General features: G+C 36.2%; 1 pseudogene; it reads left to right on the forward strand.

Annotated features, from left to right (window-relative positions):
• The first annotated feature begins 234 nt into the window (after positions 1–234).
• Positions 235–26,305, forward strand: part of LOC127232899 (glyceraldehyde-3-phosphate dehydrogenase-like) — a 60,052-nt pseudogene continuing 33,981 nt past the window's right edge.

The raw sequence follows: 26,305 nt of genomic DNA on the forward strand, positions 1-26,305 counted from the left end.
TTTCACATTCTGATGAATTTCTGCTAGCAGATAAATCATTTTGCATTAATAGGAGTGACATAATCAAAAAAACAAAATGAATGCAATTTTATTTGTAATAGGCATATAATTATTAATAAGATACTTGTAAATTTAAAACAAATAAGTAAATGTAAAGGAAGAAAAAAGATGGGGAGGCACAGGGTTTAACTCAGATTTCACACAAAAACAAAAATTTTAGTGCTCATAAGGACCATGATGAAGAAAGGTAAGTGGGTATTCACAAGGCATGGATGGACATTCACAACTCACTTCCTGGGTTGTCAGAACCATTCGTTCTCCTGCAACATAGAGTCCCCAGACCCTGCATATTTTACCCTAGTTTTGTAGACTTTGAAGGAATCTTGAATAACGTAGTAATAAAGATACATCTTGGTGAAGTTCAAGGGAGAAAGTAGTGTATTTTGATTATATGTCATATTTGAAAAGCATGTTTAAGAGAAAACCTGATTCAAGAAGTCACCTGTGTGCTTAACAATATTTTTGTGACCTAGGGACATTTTATGTGAAGTAAATTTTAATTAATTAAAAACAAGCAGATACTTTTTTGTTTACATTAACTAATATTTTAACATCTTCAACAAATTACAAAAATAGAGTTGCAGCAGACTTTGTTATTTACAGAAAACTTGTAAAAAAAAATCAGATAAAGGATAGTTCTTGAGGCTGATTTTGATAAGAAGAAAATGAAGTTTTTTTATGGTGGTCAAATACCACAATGAGTAGGGTAAGAAGTGTTGAACTACAGACATAGTGGACAAAGTTGTAACTATTGTTGTGTAACTAATGTGCCAGAGATAGGCAATGATTAAGAAGACTAGGAGGTGATGTTCAGCATTACAGAAACAAAGGAAAGATTTCCTGTCTATTGCAAACCTATCAATTTCATTTTGTACTTCAGATATGATTTTTGCCTTCATCACAGTTCTAATTCAGTAAATAATTATTTTTATCCTATTACTTATAACTCATGAATTTGGTTTTAAGTAAAAATAAATTTACTTTAATAGAAAACTTTATTCATTCATATTATTCATATTACTCTGTATTTAATACAAAAATACCTGAAATTCAATAATCCACAAAGATGTTCAGTTTATTTAATTCATATTTATGTAGGCTTATTGTCCAATGTAAAATGTGCACATATGTTCATACTCAGCTATTGTTGGCTTTGGGAGCACGTACCTGGCAAGGAGGAAGGTGATGAAGACAATGGGCAATTAAATATAAAGGCACAAAGCAGGAAGCACTAGAAACCTAGACTCACTGTTTTCCTATTAACCTGATGTCATAGAACTACAGCAGTATTTCAGGAAAAATCAACTATTTTCAAGTGCAGTACCAAAAACAGCATAACTCTACCAACAGGATAAATTCTGTTTTCTCTCTTTTTTTTTTATTGGATTTTCTAGAAAGGGTTTCTCTGTAATTTTGAAATCTATCCTGGAACTTACTTTGTAGACCAGGTTGGCTGTCTCTGCCTCCTAAGAGCTGTGTTTACATGTGTGTGCCAGCACTGCAATGTCCATAGGTGGAATACGTTTTATTTAAATAATTGTTTTAAATTTAAATTTGAAACAAGCTTGTTTTACATAGCAATACTAGTTCCCTCACTCTCCAGTCCTCTCCTGTACCTCCCACCAACCCTCATCCCATCACCAGGGAAGATGGGGACTTCCATGGGGAGTCTTTGGAATCTGTCATACTATGTAGAACAGGGACCAGGCCCTCCCCCATGTGTCTAGGCTGAGAGATTATCCCTCTATGTGGAATGGGCTCCCAAAATCCATTTGTATACTAGGGATAACTACTGATCCATTACCAGAGGCCCCATAGACTTACCAGTCCTCCTAACTAACACCCTCATTCATGGGGTCTGGGTCGAGCCTATGCTGGTTTCCCAGCTATCAGAATGGAGTCCTTGAGCTCCCCCCTTGTTCAGGTAAGAACTTTCTATGGGTTTCTCCAGGCTGAATTCTTAAATGTCCTATTTTTTCTTTACATGGCCATAATGATGACCAACATATCAGAAATAAATAAATAAATAAATAATAGTAGTAATAATAACTGAGGAAGATACTCAAAGAGTAGGTATTAATTTATACTAAAAATATTAAAAGGTGAAAATTAATAAATAAAAAGGATAAAATTGAAAAAAAAAAAAAAAACGAAAAAGTAAGGCTTAACACAACTTTAAGATTAAAGGAATCTCCCCAAAATGTCATTGAGTTCATTTCCTTTTGGCAATCTATGGCTAACCTCAGAGGTTAGTTTGTTTTCCAGTTAAATTTCTTAAAGCAAAACAAAAAAAACCTCAAATTTTCATTCACAAGATTCTGGATTTGGGTTAGGGACATGTGACGGTTTCTATGTGCTCTAGAACCCTTATACTCACTACACACTGAATCTAAACTAATGGACTGATTTCTCACAGCGACCAAGAAACTAATGTCTATTTTGCTCTGTGTGTATTTAGTATGTTTTTTGCAGCAGACATACCTGCCTGAGACATTTAAAACAAATAAATGTTTACTGTTTGTTTTTGAATAGGGTTGATGAAAAGAAGAACTTTAATCAATTAATTGTAAGACCTTTAAATCTTCCTGTAGTCAAATAATACAGAAAATTATTGATTTTATTTCTCACAATAAATTCTGTCCAGGACATATAGTAAGTATTGTATTGATTTAAGATGTTGTATTTTCTGTCACAATGAACATCTCATCAAATGGGAATTTGCATAAATTAAAGAGCCAAATCATTTTACACCTCTTTAAAAATACATTATTAAATTTTTTTTAAGTAAAAGGCAGCAGTTTTATTGACCTTGCTGCATTATCTGCACTCTCACCAAACACTCAGCAGATGCCTTTGTCTTCTTCATTCAGAATAATTCAGGAACTCAGAAGTTTTGTTATTTCTTTATCTTATTTACTTATATAGACTTTAAAGATAGTTACAAACAATATTCAGAAGTAAAAACATAATTGGTATTACTTCTTATAAGCTGCAAACTTAAGTCTCTTAGCAGAGATTATTATTCATGTTTTTATGTATGCATAGTAACTTGATGAATTCAATTCTGTTTTAGGAACATTTGGTTCTAAGTATTTATACTCTTTGTTTTGTTTTGATTTGATTTTTCAGGATGAGGATACTCTGTGTTTCTTTGGATCCTGTCCTGGAACTAGCTCTATAGACCAGGCTGGCCTCAAACTCACAGAGAAAGCTTGCTCCCTGCCCCCCCAAGTGCTGGGATTAAAGACATGTGCTACCAGCACCTGTCATAGTATTTATACAATGATAATACCTTTCCTTTCCTTTTTCCAGGGTATCATCTCATTTCATGGCTAAAAGTTAATCTGATGAATATAATGCCAGTAACAAAGACACTAAAAACAACAATTAATAATTGGGCCCTTATGAAACACAGGGCTTTCTTTGAGGCAAAGGATTAGGTCAATAAGAAAAAAATGACAGTCAACAGAATGGGAGATGATCTCCACCAACCCTGCATATGACAGAGATATGACCTCCAAATAAATAAAGAACTCAAGCAAGAAGACATCCAAATACCAAATAATCCATTTTTAAAATGGGATATGATCTAAGCAGGAGAATTCTTAACAAAAGGATTTCAAATGTCTAAAAGATACTTAAAGAATTGCTCAGGATCCTTACTCCTCAGATAAATACAAATCAAAACAACACTGAGAAACCACCTTATAACTTTCAGATTACAGTTTTTTTTTTTTTTTTCTGGAGAGGATGTGGAGTAAAGGAAACACTCCTGTATTGCTGGCAGCAGTACAAACTTGTACAGACTCTTTGGAAATCAGTATGGCAGTTACTCAGAAAACTGGAAATCAGTTTAAATCATGCCCCAGCAATACCACTCCAGGGTATACACACATAGGTTGCACACATATATCACAATGCCATTTATTTGTTCAACTATGTTCATGGAAGCATTATTTGTAGTAGCCAGAACCTAGAAATATTTTAAAGTTTATGCTGTTATCAAACAAAGTGTGTAGATGAAAAGATAAAAGTTACTCTTGGTTGAGACTAGATCATTTGCAGAAAAAAAGTAAAAAAAGAAAAAAAGAAAGAAAACATGAACCAAAACATAAATGTGTAGTGTTCCCTCTTTTGATAGTGAGTATGTCAATTGATAATTGATTTCTTTACTATCATGCCCTCAAAATTTTAATACTATCAGTACTCTTATATAGAACTCAGTATAAAATGAAACAATTGCTTCTCTCTCCATTCACCATTCGCTGCCCCCCCACTTCCCCTGAGCTCTGGGGGGACTTGTCTCTTCCCAATTCTGTAAGGGACTTTATATGAGAGAGAGAGAAGTAGGAGAAAACAAGGGGGAGGAAAGGAAAACATGTGCAACCAGGAAGATTGATCCTAGTTAGGAATAGAAGACAGGAAAGAGAGAGAGAGAGAGAGAGAGAGAGAGAATATAAAAGAGGGAGCAAATATTGGTATGAAGATAAAATTGAACACAAAGAAAGGTCTAGAGACTGCTACCAACTAACAATTTGAGCTTCCGTGGAAAGGCTATCATAAATGCCCTTCCCGGAGAGTGAGATCAACAACTAACTTATCCATGGAGCCCTCAACTAATGCCTGTTGGAAACAGGAGCAAACACCCATACATAAACACTGAGTCGAACTAGAACCCAGATGCAGATGGAGAGGACAAGACCATTTGGCAGAAACACATACAGACAGCTTACCTGAACAAGGAGGAGCTAAGGGCCACTAGACTAATAGCTGGGAAGCCAGCATGGAAATGACTCAGACCCTCCTGAATATGGGTCTCAGCCAGAAGGACTGAGCAGTCTAAGGGACCTCAGACAGTGGAGCCAGGATGTATCCCTTGTGCACAAAAGGACTTTGCGAACATATCCCCCATGGAGGGATAACTGCCTTAATCTAGAGACAGGAGAGAAGCTCTAGTCCCTACTTCACATGACCTGTCATATCTACATGACCCAAACTGGATGGCATTCCAGTATATATGGAATTGGGGTGGGGGGATGGGAGGGGAGGGTGGTTAGAGTGCATATGAGAGGGCAGAGAGGGTAAAAGGGAGGGAAGGAGGGAGGGAGGGAGAGAGGAAAGGAGGGAGAGGGAACTGGGATCTACATGTAAAATAATAAATTAAATAAAAAAAATGCTTTGACTCCAAAATTTAAGTTCAAGGACAAGTTACTGGGGAAAATGATTTCTATTTTTTTTTTTCCCACAGAAAAGGAAAAGATGTGGATTCCTTCCAGACTAATGTGGTTTGATCAGGCCAGACCGCCTGAAACAGAGTAAGAGGTGATCCTACATTCAAAACAGCTGGACAAAGCAGCCTTACAGACTACAGCCAGGATTTCTGAATCTTCTTTGAATCCCCCATGACAGCGCCTCTTACCAGGGGGAAGTAGTTTGGAAAGAACAACGCCCAAATTCCCAAATATTGTCTATAAATATTTGTTTTCATTTAAATGGACTTTGTTATATAAAATAAATTAAAAAAGAAACAATTGCTTACTCACTTTTTCTAATACTTATTTCTCCATTTCATGACATTATTAATTTAGTTTGTGGGCTCATGTCCTAGAGATTTCACCAAGATAGGGTTCGAACAGAAGAGCATTTCTGTGATTAGTCTAAATTCTTATCAAATACTCTGGGAGTTTGGCTTTATATCCCCCCAATGATGCAGTTCTCATGCTAAACTTATTTAAAATAATACATGGGTAATATTGAAATATTACTACTTTCTTAGCAAGGTTGTCTTCTGAGACATACTTCTATCTACACTACTGTGCTAATCCATTTATTAGTGGTGTATTCTATTAACAAAACCAAGCAATAATAACAGAAATAGGGAAAAGTCCAAACTAAAAGATTTTTGGAGAGGGCGATTCATTGTCTTGACTTATAAATCCACTATGAGCTCACAAGGCAGTGAGATTCAATGGACAGCTTTGAACTCTCACTACACAGATTACCCTAATTGTACTCTAAATTACAAAGCAAAAGCAATGGATGTGAGAAAGGGGACGGTGTAATCAGTTGTAGCAGGAAAGTGGGAGATGGTGAGTGATATGGGTGGTCAGAAAACATAATACACCTGTGTGAATATGTCAAGGAACAAATTTAATTTTAAATGGTCATAAAATATCTCATTTTACTGAGATAAAATCATTTTTAATTATTTATTTTATATAACCAAGTCCATTTAAATGAAAACAAATATAGACAATATTTGGAAATTTGGGCATCGTTCTTTCCAAACTACTTCCTGCTGGTAAGGGGCACTGTCATTGGGGATTCAAAGAAGATTCAGAAATCCTGGCTGTAGTCTGTAAGGCTGCTTTGTCCAGCTGTTTTGAATGTAGGATCACCTCATACTCTGTTTCAGGTGATCTGGCTTGATCAAACCACATTAGTCTGGAAGGAATCCACATCTTTTCATTTTCTGTGGAAACAAAAATAGAAATCCTTTTACCCAGTAACTTGTCCTTCAACTTAAATTTTGGAGTCAAAGCGTTTGGTTTTTTTTTTTTTTTTTTTAATTTAATTTATTATTTTACATGTCGATCTCAGTTCCCTCTCCCTCCCTCCCTCCTCCCCTCCCTTTTACCCTCTCTGCCCTCTCACATGTACCTGAACCACCCTCCCCTCCCATCCCCCCACCCCAATTCCAAATGTAGGGGAATGTCATCCAATTGGGGTCATGTAGATCTGAGAAGTTATGCGAAGTAGGGACTAGGGCTTCTCTCCTGTCTCTAGGTTAGGGCACTTATCCCTCCATGGGGGATGTGTTAGCAAGGTCCTTTTGTGCACCAGGGTTCTTACTGAATGTCACAAAGTAATTCAGTTGGAAACCAGGCACACATGAACTTATCTAAAGAACTTCATGTATGGAATTTGTAGACTATGTAATTCATAATACAAAGAATCTTCAGAAGAAAATCAAAGGCTATATGTCTCTTCTATTTTCTATTTAGAAGGGAGGTTGATTGTTTATCTTTAGATTTTAGCCTAATCAATACAATTTAGTTTCTAAAAATATATTCTATAACCTTGAATTCATTCAAATTTTTACTGGTACTTATCAAGTTAGGCAAGTTATTTAACTGTAGGGGGGTTATTTTTGCCGTTATTGTAATCACTGTGCAAGTGAAAACAGCTGTGGAGACTGAGCATGCCTTGATTAATCTCAGTCTTGAAGGTTCTCATTTTGATATTCTTTAGGCTAACAAAGACCAATATAACAGATTGTCCTCTAACAAAACATATACAACTTTTAAAAGTTTTTCCTTCTAGTACTGATTTCCTTTAATACTTTAAAACACAAATGCAACCCAGTCTCATAGCTGGGAAACCAGCATAGGACTGATCCAGACCCCCTGATTATGGGTGTTAGATAGGAGGACTGGGCAGTCTATTAGGCCACTAGTAATGGATCAGTATTTATTCCTAGTATATACAAATGGACTTTGCAGGCCAATCCTACATGGAGGGATGCTTTCTTAGCCTAAACCCTCCCCCAAATGATATGACAGACTTTGAAGACTCCCCATGGAATTCCTCACTCTCCCTGGAAAGCAGAAAGGGGATGGGCTGGGGTTTGGTGCGGTAATAGGGGGGGATGGGATGGATTGGGAACTGGGATTGACATGTAAAACAATCTTGTTTTAAATATAAATTAAAAAAGGGAAAAAAAAGACAAATCCATAATTAGATGAGGTTTGTGTAATATGTTTCTATACATAAAATTAAGTTATTCTACTCTGCTAATACATATAAAAGCCAATGCTTTAAGTAACAGGGCTATTCAAATAAAGGGCCTATTACTTTAATTCTTCCAATGAAGGGGTTTGGTATATGTTTTCCTTTTTCACAAAGAAGTGATGAACTGAGCTAAAACTATTTTACCTGAGCAACAAACATGTGTTAAAAAGATAATCAATTAATTAAAGGTCACAGAATTGCAATGGGGGATTCTCAACATAAATGCCCTAATTATCTTCTCTGAAAATATGGTTAGAAAGGAAACATTTATATTACATACACTTTATTTTACCAGTCTGTAATTCTGAAGGGCTTGTTAAGAGGTTTCTGTCTGGTTTTATTTGCATTTGCCATTTCCTTTTTTTTTTTTTTTTTTTTTTTTGTTTTATTTTTGATTTTTTCATTGCAAGTTCTCATTAACTAGCTCCAACTAACCTGAAATGGAATATAAATTAAACAATAAGACAATAAAATGTAAGTAAGACATGTGTGCATATGTGTGTATTAAGAAATGCTAAAAAGTAGTTTAAGTAAATTTCAACTTTGGAAACAGCATTGCTACTTTGTATTCATAGTATTTGGATCTTTGCATGGGTAAGCACAAACAGGCCACCTTCTGATTAGTTCACTGTTAATGGGGACTCTATAACATGTATAAAAGGCAGATTTCTCAGGAATTTATTAAACAATTTTTAAAGTCATTATTAGTATTTATATAAAAATCTATGAGGAAAAATATGACTTCACCAGGAATTAAAATTCTTATGTAATATTTATTTTAACATGAAAATATGGGTATATTAGAAATTTCATGTAGTTATAACATCAATCACTTTATTGCTTATTTTGATAGTTTTTTTTAAATTTTCATAAAATAAGTTTACATTATTTCATCTCTTTTAGCTCCTTCAAGATACATTTCCCCTTGCCTAATTTCAGGTTGTTTGAATATGAAAGAAAGAAAGGCAAGGAAGATAGAATGGAAGGAAAAGAGGAAGGAAAGAAGTAAGAAAAGGAAGACAGAAAAACAAAAAAAAGCACATAAAAACGTGAAGAACATTTTGTGATGATCATCTGTCTACACCTGATCATGAGGCCTGCTCTAATTGTTGTTAATATACGTATTACTCCATTGTAGGAAATTATGTGTCATTCCACCTTCATTACATCAAGCTAGTATCAATTGCAAATATCTTCTTCATTTATGCCTAAGTTGTTATATCCACTCCCTCCTCTTGGTACATCATTTTATCAATCTTAAACATGTGCAGGTCTTGCATGTGCTGTCACAGTCTCTAAATTCATATGTGTATCAGTCCATCATACATACATACATACATACATACATGCATGCATGCATGCATGTATGTATGTATGTATGTAGGTAGGTAGGTATGTATGTTGCTTGGAGTCATTCAAAACCTCTGACTCACACAAACTCTCATCCTCTTCTAGCTTATAAATCCCTGAGATTTGAGGGCAGAGCTGTGATTATAGACATTCCATTTAGTGCTGAGTGCTTAACATTGTCCTTTTGTGGGGTTCTGTGCTTGTTAACATCTACTGCAAGAAGAAACTTCTCTTGAGGTTTAGGTGATGCATTGATCTATGGCTACTCCATTAATTCATTAGGAGTTCAGCAGAATAATAATAGTTGGCTTTCCCTAGAACCTAGGACTTACCTAGTCTTAGGATCATGGTGTCATTAACAATATGAGCCTTAATGTCATGATAACTGAATCCCAGTAATTATTTCACTAACATATAATATATATATATTATATAATATAATATAAAAGAGTGCTTTGATTATAATGTTTTATTCATGTATGTAACAAAACTTCATTATTTTCCCTTCATTAACCTTTCACCACATCTTGCTCTTTTGCTATGGCCTTTCTGCCCCTGGTCATTCCTATGAGTCATATATGATTTTATGCATTCATTTAAAACAATTCTCCAAAATTCCATCTAACTTCCTGAAAATGACAAAATTTTTTCTTTGCGAACCAATAGTCTCCACTGGTTCACATAGCACAATCTGTAAAAACCCATCCTTTCATAGGTTTTCATAGGTACTTAGGCTCCTTCCCATGCTATAGGTTTACAACTGTCTCTAATATAAAATATGTTCCTTTTTTTTTTCTTTTTGGTATCTCTGGAGTGGTATAATGTGATCCCATGGCAGTCTTATTTTCAATTTTGGGTAAATATCATTATTGACTTCCACAGTGTGAAGACTAATTTACACTCCCAACAAAGATTTCTAAAAGTTTGTTTCCCTAAGCCTATATTCTCGTCAAAATTTGTTGTAGTGTTTGGTTGATGATAGTCATTGCAGAAGGTATAAAATGGAAGTCCAATGTAATTGTGATGCTGAAAATATGAACATTATATCCTTAACCATCATGGAAAAAGCAGAAGATAATTACTCTTAAATTCTATCTCATTCAGTCAAATTGGCTATAGAAAAAAAAATCACATATCCAACTACAAATAATGGCAAGACTATAAGTGTAGCTGAAAATTAGTACTTTTAATTAATATATTATTTTGATTTTTATTGTACATATCAATCCCTGTTCCCTTACCCTCCCTCCATCCTATCCTCTCTCCCACCATCTCATGCCCTCCGCCCCCCGACCACCCTCCCCTCCCATCCCGCCCCACTCCACATGTAGGGTGATGCCCTCCAGGAGGGTCATCTAAATCTATCAAGTCATTGGAAGTAGGGACTAGGACTTCTCTCCTGTGTCTAGGTTAAGGGAATATCCCTCCATGGGATATTCGCAAAGTCCTTTTATGCACCAGGAATACATCCTGGTTCCTCAGAATGAGGTTGCTTAGACTGCTCAGGCATTCTAATTGAGACCCATATTCATGGAGTCTGAGTCAGTCCCATGCTGAATACTCAGATATCAGTCTGGGGGTCCATCAGCTCCTCCTTGTTCAGGTCAGCTGTCTCTATGTGTTTCTGCAACCTGGTCTTATCCTCCCTCTCTGTATCTGGATTACACTTCCACTCAATGTTTAGTTGTGGGTTTTTGCTTCTGTTTCCATCAGCTACTAGGTGAGGGCTCCATGATGGTGGATAAGTTAGTCACTGATCTCATTATCAAGGAAGGACATTTATGGTAGCCTTTTCACTGTTGTTCCGATTTTTACTTGAGGTCAACTTTATAGGTCTCTGGACAGTCCTCTAGGTTCAGTTTTCTCTTCAAACCTATAATGGCTACTTCTATTATGCTTTCTCTCTCTCTCTCTCTCTCTGTCTCTCTCTCTCTCTCTCTCTCTCTCTCTCTCTCTCGTAATGGGTACGGTTTTTCCTCCCACCCCTGGTCTTATTCCGTCACCATGCCAGTCCCAATTAACACACCAAGACTCTGTATTAGATATAATTCTGTTGGCCCGTTACTAGTTACTTATCGTCTAGCTCTGTCTTAATTATTAACCCATTTCTATGTATTTCCACGTGGTCTTACCAGCGAGAGAAGGCTGGTGGTTCTATTCTCTCCAGATTCTCCAACTTGATTCCTCCTTACTACTTCCTATTTCCTCCTTATCTCCTAGCCCCTCCTATCTTCCTTTCCTATTGGCCAACAGTGCTTTATTCATTAACCAGCATGAGAAACATATACAGAATGACATCTCCCATCATCTCCTCTTTTCTGTCTAAATAAAAAGAAGGGTTTTATCCTTAACATAGCAAAATATATAACACAACAGTTAACAAATAAGAATCACAGTTAACAATATTTAGTCCATTAACATTTAGTAAGATTTGAAGAAAATATTCCATCGTCTATCCTATCATTGTGTCTAAAGTCTATGTAACTTATCTTTAATACTAAGGGAAACTATAACCATAACTATCTGTCTTCAACTCCCTCACAGACCACAGAAGTATAGTATATAAACTCTAGAAATGACAGAGACAACTCACTGCCTGGTCACCTGAAGTTCTTTTGTAATCTTCCATCTTCAGCCCACAGACCATAGTGTGTCTAGCAGACTCTTGAGCAAAGCAGGAACTTTAAACAGTCTTCTTGTATTGTCAGTTTGTCAGTCACTTTCCTCTGTGTCCTGCAGAATGTCTGACAGACTTTTCCATGAAGCAGGAACTCTGTAGCAATGTCCATCTTGAATCACCAGTCACTTTTCTGTGGGTCCTGCATGTCCAGTTTATACAGCATAAAGTCAAACAGTCCATACAAGAGCAGTATCTTGTCCAAATGGCTAGTCTTGCCATATTGGAAGCAAACTCTATAACGAGCTTCTTCAATGTCCATCTTCCTTTCTGACACAGGTGGTGTTGCCAGGAACAATTATGTCTCATTGTCAAGAAAAACCCTAAACCATTTTAAATGCCATATTCTGTAGGTCTTTGAAAGGTTTGAAGATTGCTTGTCTATCTCAAATACATCTCTGCATATCTAGAAAACCTAACTCAACTAGCTATAAGTTTTGACTATTATAGGTAACTATCTAAAATCTGTACTAAATTATAAATTACATTTTTAAATGAGCTATATATACACAATACCTAAATAAGAAGCGAAATATTCATATCACAACATTGACCTTAAATTGTATCAATAAATGAAAATCCATTCCAAAACAAAGTATTCATATCTATACCATAATTCCCTTTTTACCTTTAAAAGGATATTGGTTGTGATCATTAACCATTTTTAACCAAGTCCATTTAAATTAAAACAAACATTTATAAACAATATTTGGGAATTTGGGCGTCATTCTTTCCAAACTACTTCCCGCTGGTAAAGGGCGCTGTCATGGTGGATCCTAAGAAGACGCAGAAATCATGGTTGTAGTCTGCGAGGTGGCTTTGTCCAAGCTGTTTTGAATGTTGGATCACCAGTGACTCTGTTTCAGGTGGCCTGTCTTGATCAAACCACATTAGTCTGGAAGGAATCCACAGCTTTTTATTTTCTGTGGAAACAAAAATAGAAATCCTTTTGCCCAGTAACTTGTCCTTGAACTTAAATTTCTGAGTCAAATCATTTTTAAAATATATAAATTGGATTGATCCAGCACCATTTGTTTTAACAGTTGTTATTTCCTCAGCAGTCAAAAGATACACAGACAGTGTAACACTTTACAGTAACCAGATTCTCTCTGAGATTTTGTCTTCACATGGCTTTATTATTACTCTGTTTCTTTTACTTTTTTGAGACAGGGTTTCTTTGTGTAACTCTTATCTGTCCTGGAATTTACTCTGCATACCAGGTTTACTTGGAATCACAGAGATCTGCTTCCTCTGTCTCCTGAGTGCTGGGATTAAAGGCATGATCTACCACACACAGCTGTTCTGTCTTTTTAAAACCATTTTATTTTTTTTTCCATGTCTACATATATTTTAAATCACAATGTAAACCTTTAGAGGTTTTTCATAATATGAGTCTGCCTTTAATGTAAATGTTTATATTTTACTGGCCATGAGTCTTTTATCTGGTAAACAACAACATTGCTGAAAGGAAAGTCATATTTGTCCCTGCTGTGGTTTACCAAAGATGGCAGCAGGTAATTTTTTGCCAGCACTGAAAGCTGTGCCCACCACCATGCTCTGCGCTGCCATCCAGCAAGCATGCTGCTGTCTTGGAGATGTGGTTGCTGCCATTGCCATCTCTCATACACACCAATAAATTGTTAGCAGTGCTTCTTATAGGCCATGCGTTTTTTTGCCGCTTATGCTGAATCAGGAAACCTCTCTTAAAGGAGCCAGGCAATCTGCTTGACTCTCGCACATCAGAATCCAACCGAGAAAAACGCTGTTACCAAGAAACCTTGCTTGTCTCTGTTCTTTTGTTTCTAAAACACTTTTTTAAGCTTTTGTTAAATTTTAAGTGTAAGTCCTTATTAGCCATGTGGGCACCATTTGAAAACTGTACGGTTTTTCCTCCCACCACTGGTCTTGTCCCGCTGCCACACCAGCCTCAATTAACACACCAGGACTCTGTATTAGATATAATTCTGTTGGCTCTTTACTAGTTTCTTATTGGTTAGCTGTGTCTTAATTATTAACCCTTTTTTATGCATTTCCACGTGGTCTTACCAGCGAAAGATGGCTGGTGGTTCTATTCTCTCCAGATTCTCCAACTTGATTCCTCCTTACTACTTCCTATTTCCTCCTTATCTCCTAGCCCCTCATATCTTCCTTTCCTATTGGCCAATAGTGCTTTATTCATTAACCAGCATGAGAAACATTTACAGAATGACATCTCCCATCATTCTCTCTCTCTCTGTCTCTTTCTCTCATCTCTCATGTATTCCTCCTCTGACTCAATCTTCCTAGTCCCATGTGCTTTCCTCACCTACCCTCCTTCCCTTTCTCCTAGTTTCCTCTGCACTTTTCCCCCCCCACACACACACATTTCAAATGTGCTCTGGAGATTTTGTCCCCTTCCCCTTTTGTGAGGGACCTTATATGAATCCCTTAGAATCCTCCTGGTATCCTAGTTCCTCTGGTGATGTGATTATAGACTGGTGATCCTTTGCTCTATTTGTGAGAGATTACATACGTTCCTCTTTTTGTGACTATGTTACCTCACTCACGATGGTTTCTCGATTTCCATCCACTTGCCTGTAATTTCCAGATTTCATTGTTTTCCTTTTTCTGCAGAGTAGTATTCCATTGTGTAGATGTGCCACATCTTCTTTATCCATTTTTCAGATGAGGGGCATCTAGGTTGCTTCCAGTTTCCTTCTATTACAAACAATGCTTCTCTTAACATCGTGGAGCACATTTATTTGTGCATAGATGTGGGTAATGAGGGTATATGCCTAAGGGGGATTGTCAGGTCCTGTGGTAGACTGATTCCCATTTATCTGAGGAAAGACCATATTGATTTCCAAAATGTCTGTACAAGTTTGCACTCCCACCAGCAGTATAGGAGTGTTCACCTTTCTCCACATCCTCTCCAGCATAAGTTATCATTTGTGTTTCTAATTTTAGCCATTCTGGCATGAGTAAGATGTTATCTCAGAATTGATTTGAATGGCATTTCCTTGATAGCTAAGGATGTTGAGCACTTTCTTAAGTGTTTTCAGCCATTTTGGATTTCATTACTGAGAAGTCTCTATTCAGTTATGTACCTATATTTTTTAATAGCTTTATTTGGAGGTTTGGTGTCTAGTTTCTTGAGTTCTTTGTATATTTTGGAGATCAGCCCTTTGTCAGATGTAGGATTGGTGATGATCTTTTCCAAGTATGTGGGCTGCCATTTGGTCTTTTCATTTGCCTTAAAGTAGCTTTTCAGTTTGAGCAGGTCCTATTTATTAATTGTCGTTCCCAGTGTCTATGCTACTGGAGTTATGTTCAGGAAGAGGTCTCCTATATCAATTTGTTCAATGGTTCCTTCCAATTCTCTTCTGAGAGGTTCAGTGTGGCTGGATTTATGTTGAGGTCTTTGATCCATTTGAACTTGAGTTTTGTTCATAGTGATATACAGATGTCCATCTGCAGTCTTCTAGTCTTCTACACATCATCATCTAGTTGTGCCAGAACCATTTTTTGAAGATGCTTTCCTCCTACTATTGAATATTATTAAATTTTATCAAAAAGCAGGTGTTGGTAGGTGTGTGGTTTAATATCAAGGTTTTTGATTCAATTCCATTGATCTACTTATCTATTTCTGTGCCAATACCTGGCTATTTTCAGGACTATAGCTCTATAGTAGAACTTAAAGTCAGGCATGGTGATGCCTCATGAAATCACTTATTGTACAGGGTTGTTTTGGCTAACCTGGGTCTTTTGTTTTCCCATATAAAGTTGGGTATTATCCTTTCAAGGTCAGTGAAGAATTGTCCTGGGATTTTCATGGGGATTGCATTGGATATGTACATTGCTTTTGTCAATATTGCCATTTTTACTAAGTTTATCCTACCTATCCAAGAGCATGGGAGATCTTTCCATTTTCTGCTATCATCTTTAATTTCTTTCTTAAAGACACAAAGTTCTTATTACATAGGTCTTTCACTTGTTAGGTAAGCATTACCCCAAGATACTTTATGTTGTTTGTGGGTATTGTAAAGGGTGATGATTCTCGGATTTCTTTCTCAGCCACTTTGTTGTCTGAATAAAGTAGGATACTGACTTTTTTGACTTTATCTTGTATCCTGCTCTTATGATGAAGGTATTTATCAGGTGTAGGAATTCCCTGTTAGAATGTTTTAGGTCGCTTATGTAAACTATCATATCATCAGCAATTAGAGAAAGTTTGACTTCTTCCTTTATAATTTGTATGCCCTTGATCTCCTTTTGTTGTCTCATTGATTTAGCGAGAACTTCTAGTACAATATTGAAGAGATATGGAGAGAGGTGGCAGCCTTGTCTTGTTCCTGATTTTAGAGGAATCTCCTTAAACTTCTTTCCATTCAGTTTGATGTTAGGTGTTGGTTTACTGTATATTGCTTTTATTATGTTTAGGTATGTTCCTGTTATCCCTGATATCTCCAATACCTATATCATGAAAGGGTTTTGCATTTTTTCGAAGGCTTTTTCAGCATCTAGGGAGATGATCATGTGGTTTTTCAGTTCGTTTATATGGTTGATAGATTTTCGTATGTAAACTGTCCCTGCAATCCATGGATGAAGCCTACTTGGTCATGATGGATGATTTTTTGAAGTGTTCTTGGATTTGTTTTGCTAGTATTTTATTGACTATTTTTGCATCAATGTTTATGAGGGATATTGGTCTGTACTTCTTACTTAGTTGTGTCTTTGTGAGGTTTGGGTATCAAGGCGATTGAGGTCTCATAAAAAGAGTTTGGTAATGAACTCTATTTCTATTGTGTGGAACAATTTGAGGTGTAGTTGGATATTCACTTTGTCTCTTTCTGTGGCACTGACAATGCATACTGGGGGTGGAGCCAGGGGCAGAAGTGACCAGTGGAACAAGGTCTGAGGAGGAGCCGGGGAATACTCTCTTGCTGGCTGGACAAGGAGAGGAGAGCATCTGGTGGAACATGCTGGTGTTCATCTGTCTAGGTTGTAAGTTTTCTCCCTGAATAAACATTTATTTGGCCTATCTGTTTATCCTGATCCTTATTAAACCACAATCTTGAGGAGTTATGGTTTTACCTCTTCCTTGAATTTCTGGTAGAATTCTGCAATGAAGGCCATCTGGATCTGGGATTTTTTTTTTTTTTTTTTTTTTTTTTTTTTGTACAAAGCCTTTTGATGACTGCTTCTATTTTTTTAATGGTTGTAGTTCAATTTAAGTTGTTGTCTATTCCTGATTTAAATTTGGTAAGTGATAGTTATCCAGAAATTTGTCCATTTCCTTTGAATTTTCAATTTTGTGCAGTACAGAGTTTCAAAGTATGACCTCAAAATTGTCTGGATTTCCTCAGTGTTCATAAGTTATGTCCCCCTTTTCATTTCTGATTTTATTAAATTGCATGCTCTCTCTCTTTCTCTCTTTCTCTCTTTCTCTCTCTCTCTCTCTCTGCCTTTTTGTTAGTTTGGATAAAGGTTGTCTATCTTGTTCATTTTCTCAAAAAAAAAAAAAAACTCTTTGTTGTTGCATTGATTTTTTTTTTTTTAATTGTATTGCTGGTTTCTACTTTATTGATTTCAGCCTTCAAATTGATTTTTCCAGGCATCTACTCCTCCGGGGTGAGTTTGCTTCTTTTTCTTCTAAGCCTTTCAGTTGTGCTATTAATTCTCTAATGCGACGATCCTCTGTTTTCTTCATATCTGCACTTAGTACAATGAACTTCCCTCGTAACACTGCTTTCAAGGTGAAACATAAGTTCATTTATGTTGTGTCCTCATTCTCGTTGAATTTTTCGAAGTACTTAATTTCTTTCTTTATTTCTTCTTTGACCTAGGTATTGTGCAATTGCACATTGTTCAGTTTCCATTGGTTTGTAGGGTTCCTGCGGTTTGTGTTGTTGTTGAATTCCAAATTTAAAGCATGGTGGTCTGATAAGGTACAGGGGACTATACAAATTCTTTTCTATCTGTTGAGGTTTTTTAATGTTGCCTACTATGTGATCGATTTTAGAGAAGGTTCCATGTGGAGCAGAGAAGAAGGTAATTCTTAGTGTTTGATGGAATGTTGTATATATGTCTTGTAAACCTAGTAGAGACATAACTTCTGTTAGTTCTTTTGTTTCTTTGTTAAGTTTCTGACTGGTGTTCCTGTCTAGCAGTGAGTGTGAAGTATTGAAATTATAGTCTCCCACTATAAGTGTATGAGGTTTTATGTAAACTTTTAGTTTTAGTAATGTATCTTTTACAAAGACAAAGGTGCAAATATTTGTAAAAGAAACAGGATTGAGAGTTGGTACTGATAGATTTCTCCTGTGATGGATACTAAATGACTGTCTTCATCAATTTTGATTGATATTGGTTTGAAGTCTAATTTGTTAGATATTAGGATAGCCACACCTGCTTGCTTCTTGGGTCCATTTGATTGGAATATCTTTTCCATACCATTTACCCTGAGGTAATATCTATCTTTGAAGCTTAGATGTATTTCATGTATGCAGCAGAAGGATAGATTCTGTCTTCGTATGCATTCTGTTAGCCAGTATCTTTTTACAGATGAATTAATACCACTAATGTTGGTGGAAACTAAGGCATATTGATTGTTAATGCTTGTTTGTCTTAGTTTTGTTGTTGGCAGTTGTATTGTGAAAATATCTGCCCTGCTTTATCCCTGGGATCTGGTGAAGTGGGATTATCTATTGCCTATATTTTGTGAGCATAGTTAACTTCCTTGGGTTGAAGTTTTCCTCCAGATCGTTCTGTAGGGCTGGATTTGTAGATACATATTGTGAAATTCAGGCTTTGTCATTAAATATCTTCTTTTCTCCATCTATAGTGATAGAAAGTCTTGCTTGACATAGTACCTTGGGTTGTCATCTGTGGACTCTTAGTACATGTAGAACATCTATCCAGGACCTTCTGGCCTTGAGGGTTTCCATGGAGAAGTCAGGTATAATTTTGATATGTCTACCTTTATATGTTACCTGGCCTTTTTCCTTCACTGCTCATAATATTCTTTCTTTATTCTGTATGTTAGGTGCTTTGATTATTATGTGTCGACTGGTCTTTTTTCTTTGGTCCAGTCTATTTTGTGTTCTGTATGCTTCTTGTACTTTCATGGGCATGTCCTTCTTCAGATTGGGAAAGTTTTCTTCAATAATTTTGTTAAATATGTGTTATGCATCTTTGAGCTTCTTTGCCTTCCTCTATGTCAATTATTCTTAGGTTTGGCCTTTTCACAGAGTCCCACATTTCTTGGATGTTTTGTGTTAAGGATTTGTTGTATTTATGGTTTTCTTTGGTCGATGAATCTATTTCCTCTAGTTTTTCTTCAGTGCCTTAAATTCTCTCTTCCATCTCTTGTATTCTGTTGGTTATGCTTGTGTCTGTAGTTCCTGATCATTTGCCCAGTCTTTCTATTTCCAGCAGTCCTTCAGTTTTTGGTTTCTTTATTGTCTCTATTTCAGTTTTCCAGTCTTGTACTGTTTCCTTCATCTGCTTAATTGTTTTTTTTTGTTGTTGTTGTTGTTTTTTTGTTTGTTTGTTTTGTTTTGTTTTGTTTTTTCTTTAAGGAATTTGCTCATTTCTTCCAATTTTTTGTTCGTCTTTTCTTCCACTACGTTAAGGGATTTTCTCACATTGTCTTTGTGTCTTTGTGGGCCTCTATCATTTTTAAGAAGATATATTTTAAGTTGTTCTCTTCTCCTTCATCTACTTTGATGTAGAGTCCCTAGAGTCTGATGCTTGTCTTTCAATTGTTAGGTGCTTTCTTGTATTACTGCCTTCCCTTCACTTCTTCAAGAAGGTACAGGTTGGGTTTCTCTCACTCTCTATGATACACCCCCCCAGTGGTCTTAGGAGTGTCTGAAGTTCGATGTCTATAACTCTGCATGGTCCAAGCTCTCTAGGTGGTCTCTTCTCAGGCAGGGGCCTGGAGACTCAAGATATTCCTGTGCAGATAGGCAGATCTGGCCTGGGCCCAGCAAGCTCCAGCTGAGGAAAAATTAATACTTTTATACTGTTGGTGGGAAGGTAAATTTGTCTACTTACAATTGAAATTAGCTTTGAAGTACTTAAGTTAGAAAAATCAAAGCAAAACAATAGCAACAAAACCCTATATAAACCAGCTCTATATCCCCTGACTTGGTTCTTCTCAAAAGAGAAATAGAAAATGTGCTAGCATTTCAATCATAAAACAGAATACATTTCTTTTAAATCTATGCAACTGAAGATCTTCTTGTTAAGTAAGATAAGTTTGACTCAAAATTCCTGATATCATGTTTTGAGTCATATAGTGGCTATAGGTTAGAAAGGAGAAGATAGGGTCAGCAGGACAGAGTTTGGGGAACATGGAGAACATTGCTATGCCTCTAATGCCTTGCAGTTTAAATCAGAAACAATGTCTACTTCCATTGTTACCTCAGGGTTGATCTTATATTTCCATGGGAATTTCAGCCACATTTTTTGGTAATTTTGAAGATTGTCATTAGTTGGTGAATATCACATGGAGGATTTAATTGTCCTTTGTCAATATGATCTTTTAAATAATCTTATAAGTAGTCACTCTTTTCAACTTGTAGTATTTTTATACTCTATAGTTCTTTTCTCTGTCATAATTTTCATTACACATAACTTTAAGAACCTTTGTCTTGTTTGTGGCTGATTTTATTGTTTGTTTTGCTTTAGAATTTGTCTTTTTGTAATACCCTCACATGTTACCCAGTGTGACCTCACTCTCATTATTTAGAAGAAATTTGTCAACAATTTTTCTCATATCCAGTTCTTGAGTACTGGTGCCATGTGGCACTGTACCTTACTTATTTGATAGTTTAGCAGTAGTGACAATTTAACAGCTTAATTTCTTAGTGTTGTTTATATTTTCAGTTTTTGATACCACTGTTGATTGCATTGCTTTCCTTACACATTTTTTTTTTCCAGTGAGGGCACTGTCCCTGTGCCAGAAAGCAACTGTATTTGTTATGTTGATTTTGCATTATGTTGTTTTGATGAAAGTGTTTATGAGAATTTAGAGTTTCCCAGATAGTATTTTTTTATGGTGTTACAAATACAGGATCTCTTTTTATTTAAATATTTTTTTTTATTATTTTAAATATAGAACCCAGTTTCCTCTCCCTCCCATTCTCCCATGTCCCCCACAGGCCCCTCCACTCTCCTGGGAAGTTGAGACCTTACATGAGGGATCATCAAAGTCTGTCAAGTCATGTGGGAAGGGGCCTAGGCCCTCCTCACATGTGTCTAACAAAGGGAGTTTCCCTCCATGGGGAATGGGCTCCTGAATTTCATTCCTGCCCTACGGATGCATCCTGGTTCCACTGTCAGAGGTCCCTTACATTTCCCAGGCCTCTTAATTTAAACCCATGTTCAGGTGGTCTGAGAAGGTCCTATGCTGGTTTCCCAGCTATCAGTTTGGGGACCATGAACTCCTCCCTTTTTCATGTCAGCTGTTTCTGTAAGTTTCTCCAACCTGGTCTTGACCCCTTTGCTCATCACTTCTCTCTCTCTCTCTGCAACTGGATTACAGGAGTTCAGCTTAGAGTTTAGCTGTGTGTGTCTGCTGCTTCCGTCAGCTTCTGGATTAGGGCTCTAAGATGGCATATAAAGTAGTTATCAACCTCATTATCAACCTCATTTAAGTTAGCCTCTCCACTATTGCTTAGATTGTTAGTTGGGGTCCTCCAGGATCTCTTTTATTTCTAGAAAACACTATTTTTCACTCTTCACTCTTCTTTTTGAATTATTTGCATTTCTATAACTAAGATTTTAATTAGTCTACTGAATATAAATGACTGGAAATACTAGTTTCTGAATTTGGAGGAAATTATTTTAGTTTTTTTTTCTACTCTGTAAAATGTTGCATGTTTAGTTTTTTTATGTTATATTGAGATAAGATACCTCTAATTCTACTTTGGGGCCTTTATTGAAATTAACATTTTGTTTTGTGCTAGATTCTAAATGTTCTAGTATCCTTATTGATTTTCATAAATTGAACAGTGATATATTTACCTTACTATTTGCAAATATTAATCAATAAATATCACCATGATTTTAAGCGAAACATCTAGATTTGTTCATCTATCAATTATAAACCTATTTTTTATTAATTTTTCTATTTACTTTTTTACCAAACTATCATGTATTTATGTAATGCCCATTATATCCTATGCTAAAAATGTGCTTGATCTTTAAAATAATGCAGAGTTTATTGCTAGAAGGAAACCAAATATGTTTTGCATGTATAAGAAGTGTTATACTGGGCTTAGTTCTCTTGACATCTAGTTACTTTCTTGGCCTTTTGATCTATAGCTTCTCTCTTAGCACCTCTCTCCTTCCTCCTCTTCCCTCCTTGCTACTGCCATCCCTGCTGCCATGTTCCTCTCATGGCCTGGTTTAGTATGGAACCTTGCAGGTGCCTCTGGCTGTTTTTTCCCTCATATCTACAGTAAAATATTTTCCTCAAGCTTACCTAGGAACAGTCATGTCAATTTTCATTATCTGATATTGAAACCATGGGAGTGACATACATATATGTGTTTCTTTCCAAGGGACTCAGCTTCTCTAAACTAAGCTTCTGATCTGAATCTTCTAAGGTATATACAGGGCCTTTGTTTCTGCTTCCTTCTTCCACGCACAAAGCTTGACTCCAAATGCTAGAGTCCAATACTCCAGCTCCATCTTCCTTCCACCTGCCCTAATCATTCCTCTCTTCTGGTCTAACTGGTAAGTGTCTCTCTAGCTCCTGTAGCCAGCTACACCTCATTTGCACTTATGCAAATTTTCCTCTCTCTGGATCCTGGATTCTCCTATACCCTCTTGGGGTTCCTATATCTAAGCATCTCTATATCTTTCTAGCCTGCAACCTACATATGTCCATTTCTATGACAAAGCCACTTACCCTGCTCTTTTCCCAAAGGTGTCTGTCAGTCTATCTGTTCAACGGTTTACTCCTCTACCTGGTTTAACTATGTCTGTCTTCTTCCACTGCATATGCATTATCCTGAGGATTTCTGCTTTGTCTTCTTTTTCTACAAAAGCTGTGGTGGTGTTCCAGGACACTCCCCTTGCCCTATTGGCTCCTTATCATGTAGAAATGATCAGCTCTCCTCTGTGACATTTCTCTCTGATAATGCTCTCATTTTGCTTGAGGATGCCCCAAATTGAAATTCTTGTTTCCACTATACCTACCCACTGGGTTACTTATGTTATGGGCTACTTATGTTATGGGCTACTTATGTTATGGGCTACTTATGTTATGGGCTACTTATGTTATGGGCTACTTATGTTATGGGCTACTTATGTTATGGGCTACTTATGTTATGGGCTACTTATGTTATGGGCTACTTATGTTATGGGCTACTTATGTTATGGGCTACTTATGTTATGAGCTCTTTTCTGGATCTTCCTCAGCTCCTGCAGCTAAGCTCTTCTGGCTCTCAACTCTTTCCTTGCCTTCTTCTCATCATAACTACTAGCTCTATTTCTCCTTAAGACTTCCTGGGCTTCCATTTTCCCTACATCCTCTTACAACCCTATCTCTCATCCTCCTTGTACTCAGATATTTTACTAAGGTCTTACTGTCTTACTGAAAAAGGTGTGGCCTCAGTATATAGCTCAATCAGTGAACAAAGATTAGTACTCTTGATTTTCAAATTCTGTCATATGCTAAAAACTTCTGCCACTGGACAAATGATCTCCTAATTTTGATAGTGTCCAAATTATAAATAAGTAACAAGTGAAAGAGGGAAGATCTGAAGAGACACAAAAATAGAGTGAAGGGATAGAGGATCATGCTTGTGTATTATGTGCTTGAGAAAGAGAGAGATGGAGAGAGAGAGAGAGAGAGAGAGAGAGAGAGAGAGAGAGAGAGAGAGAACAGAGACAGTCCTGTTAAATAGGTGTGGAATATTGAAGTGTCTGGCTTTATTCTAAAGATGAAGATGCATAATGACTAAATATAAAACTTTAAGAAACCTAGCATCAGAGACTAAAAAAAAAAATATGTGAACTATAAAACACTAGGTTGTTCTGAATCAAATTCCCACTACACAGAATACAGGAAAAGGCTACTCAAAAAAAGTCAGGAAAGTAACACAGACTATTGCCTATGTAGTACAACAAATCCTTAACCCAGGAGCTGTCAGCCTTAGGTGTTTTCCAGAATTTTGCTCATATGTGACTGATATATCCACTCATCATCACCTGTTTTCATTGAACATATGTTTAATCTCTGACTAACAACTGTACAATGTGAAGAGCATGTAGAAAGATAATTTATTTTTTTTTAATTCACAAGTGTTTAAGTCAAGAGAATTCATAGACAAGTCATCTTCTCTTTTTATTCATGATTTGTGTATCAATATATGTTTGTTTTGATCTTCATTTCAATTTTTTATTTTGTTTTTAATTTTTGGTGAAAGTAAAATGAACATTATGTATGTGAGTAATAAATTTGGAGGGACTGGTAGGAGGTATAGGAGGAGAAATACATTTTAAAATATACAAAAAATGAGTGAATTTTAAAAAGAAGAAAAGAACAATAATATTAGTGCATAAAAGCACTGACCATTAAAACAACCCATTTGGAAGAAGAGAAACAATTCCCATGCATGGTTGCATGCAAACTCAAGCTTACAAACAAATAATTAAATAAATAAAATGGACTTTAAAACTGTGATCTTTGTAGTAGCGTCTACAATAGCAAATCCATTATATTATGATTAGAGCCAGCTATATAAACTAGAAAAAATATATAAAAATATATAATCATTTTATGACATTGGGGAACATTTTATGGGAACACATCTGGAATAATTATAATACTTTAAAGTTAAATATCAAAAACTGCTTTATATTTATTTTACAGTGTATCTAATACCTAAAAGCATTTAAAAACAGACTGGTGCTCAAACTTAATGAAATATAGTATGTGTTGAAGTTTGAACATTGCACTGATGTCAAACACTGACCCTGACAGATAAAGGGGTTAGTCGTTTGCTGTGAATTGGTCATGATGTTTCATATTCAGAGCTATTTTCAGAAAACTAACTTAACATTGTTGATAAGAATGATAAGAAACAGAATTTTATGTAATGGGATCAATTATAGTTGATCAGATGGGAGAGAAAGAGATTTAAACAACAAGCATATCTATGAAATATGAGGTAAATACATGAAGTTTTGAGATCACTACTGAAAATCTTCATTCCAGCAGTAAATTTTAATGGTGATTTCTCTGTTTCCTCAAAGTACCAAGATTTCAATTACTCTTTAGGAGAATTATCATACAAGACTACTGATTATTTATTGCTTGTTTGTATGTGTTTTTGTAGTGCTTGGCGTTGGTCCCATACTAAGCAAGTACTCTACCACTAACTACATACAGTTTTTTGTTTGCTTGCTTGCTTTCACAACCTTCAACTAAATTGTGCTTCCTTTGCAACTCACTAGTAATCCTGCTGCTTCAGGAATGGAAAGGAAACCAGACCAGAGTATTCACATTTATTTTCAATTTCCCTCCCTCGCATTTCTCATTTCCTCTCAACATAACTACCAAACTTCATATTCCTTCACTCTCTCTCTTAAAACCAACCAACAAACAAAAAAACCAAAGACACTCCTAAATAAAAACAGACAGTTTTTAATAGGACACTATTCTTTTGGGCTACTACTTTTATCTGTTAAATGTCCAGATACGTTTAATTTGTGACAAAGGATTCCTTGCATAGAGATCTTTCTTTATGTGGACAGGTAAAATAGGTTCATTAAAAACTCAGTGTTGTTCAAGCATTGGAAGGCAAACACTGTATATTCCCTGTATATGTGGAAAATATAGCCTGGTATGGACCATGGTTATCACATAGTAAACAAAATTTTAAGACACAACCCTCTAAGAAATGACTTTCAAAGATTAATTTTTAGTTAGAGCTGGATAAGCACAATCACATGAGACTTCTGCCTCTAGCTCAAGGGGGACATTTTTAAAAATTAATTTTTACTTAAATTAAGAATAGTCTTATTTTACATACAATCTCAGTTCCCTCTTCCTCATGTCCTCCCACCCTGCCTACCACCTCCCCATCCCATTCCCCACCTCTCAGGGAGGGTGAGGCCTCCTATGGGAAATCATCAAAATATGTCACATCATTTGAGGCAGAAACTAGACTTTAACCTGTGTGTGTGTGCACTGAGAGGGTATTCCTCTATAAGAAATGGACTCTAAAAAGCAAATTCATGCACTATGGATAAATACTGTTTCCATTGCCAGAAGCCCTGTAGACTGCCCCCCCAATGTACCAACTGACACCCATGTTCAGAGGGGCTTCTTCAGTTTTACACAGGTTTCCTAGCTGTCAGTTTAAAGTTGATGAGCTCCCATATGCTCAGTTCAGCTGTTTCTATGAGTTTTCCCCTTTGTTAATCTCT

This window comes from Phodopus roborovskii, unplaced genomic scaffold (genome assembly GCF_943737965.1).
Source record: "Phodopus roborovskii unplaced genomic scaffold, PHOROB, whole genome shotgun sequence".
NCBI classification, from domain to species: Eukaryota; Metazoa; Chordata; class Mammalia; order Rodentia; family Cricetidae; genus Phodopus; species Phodopus roborovskii.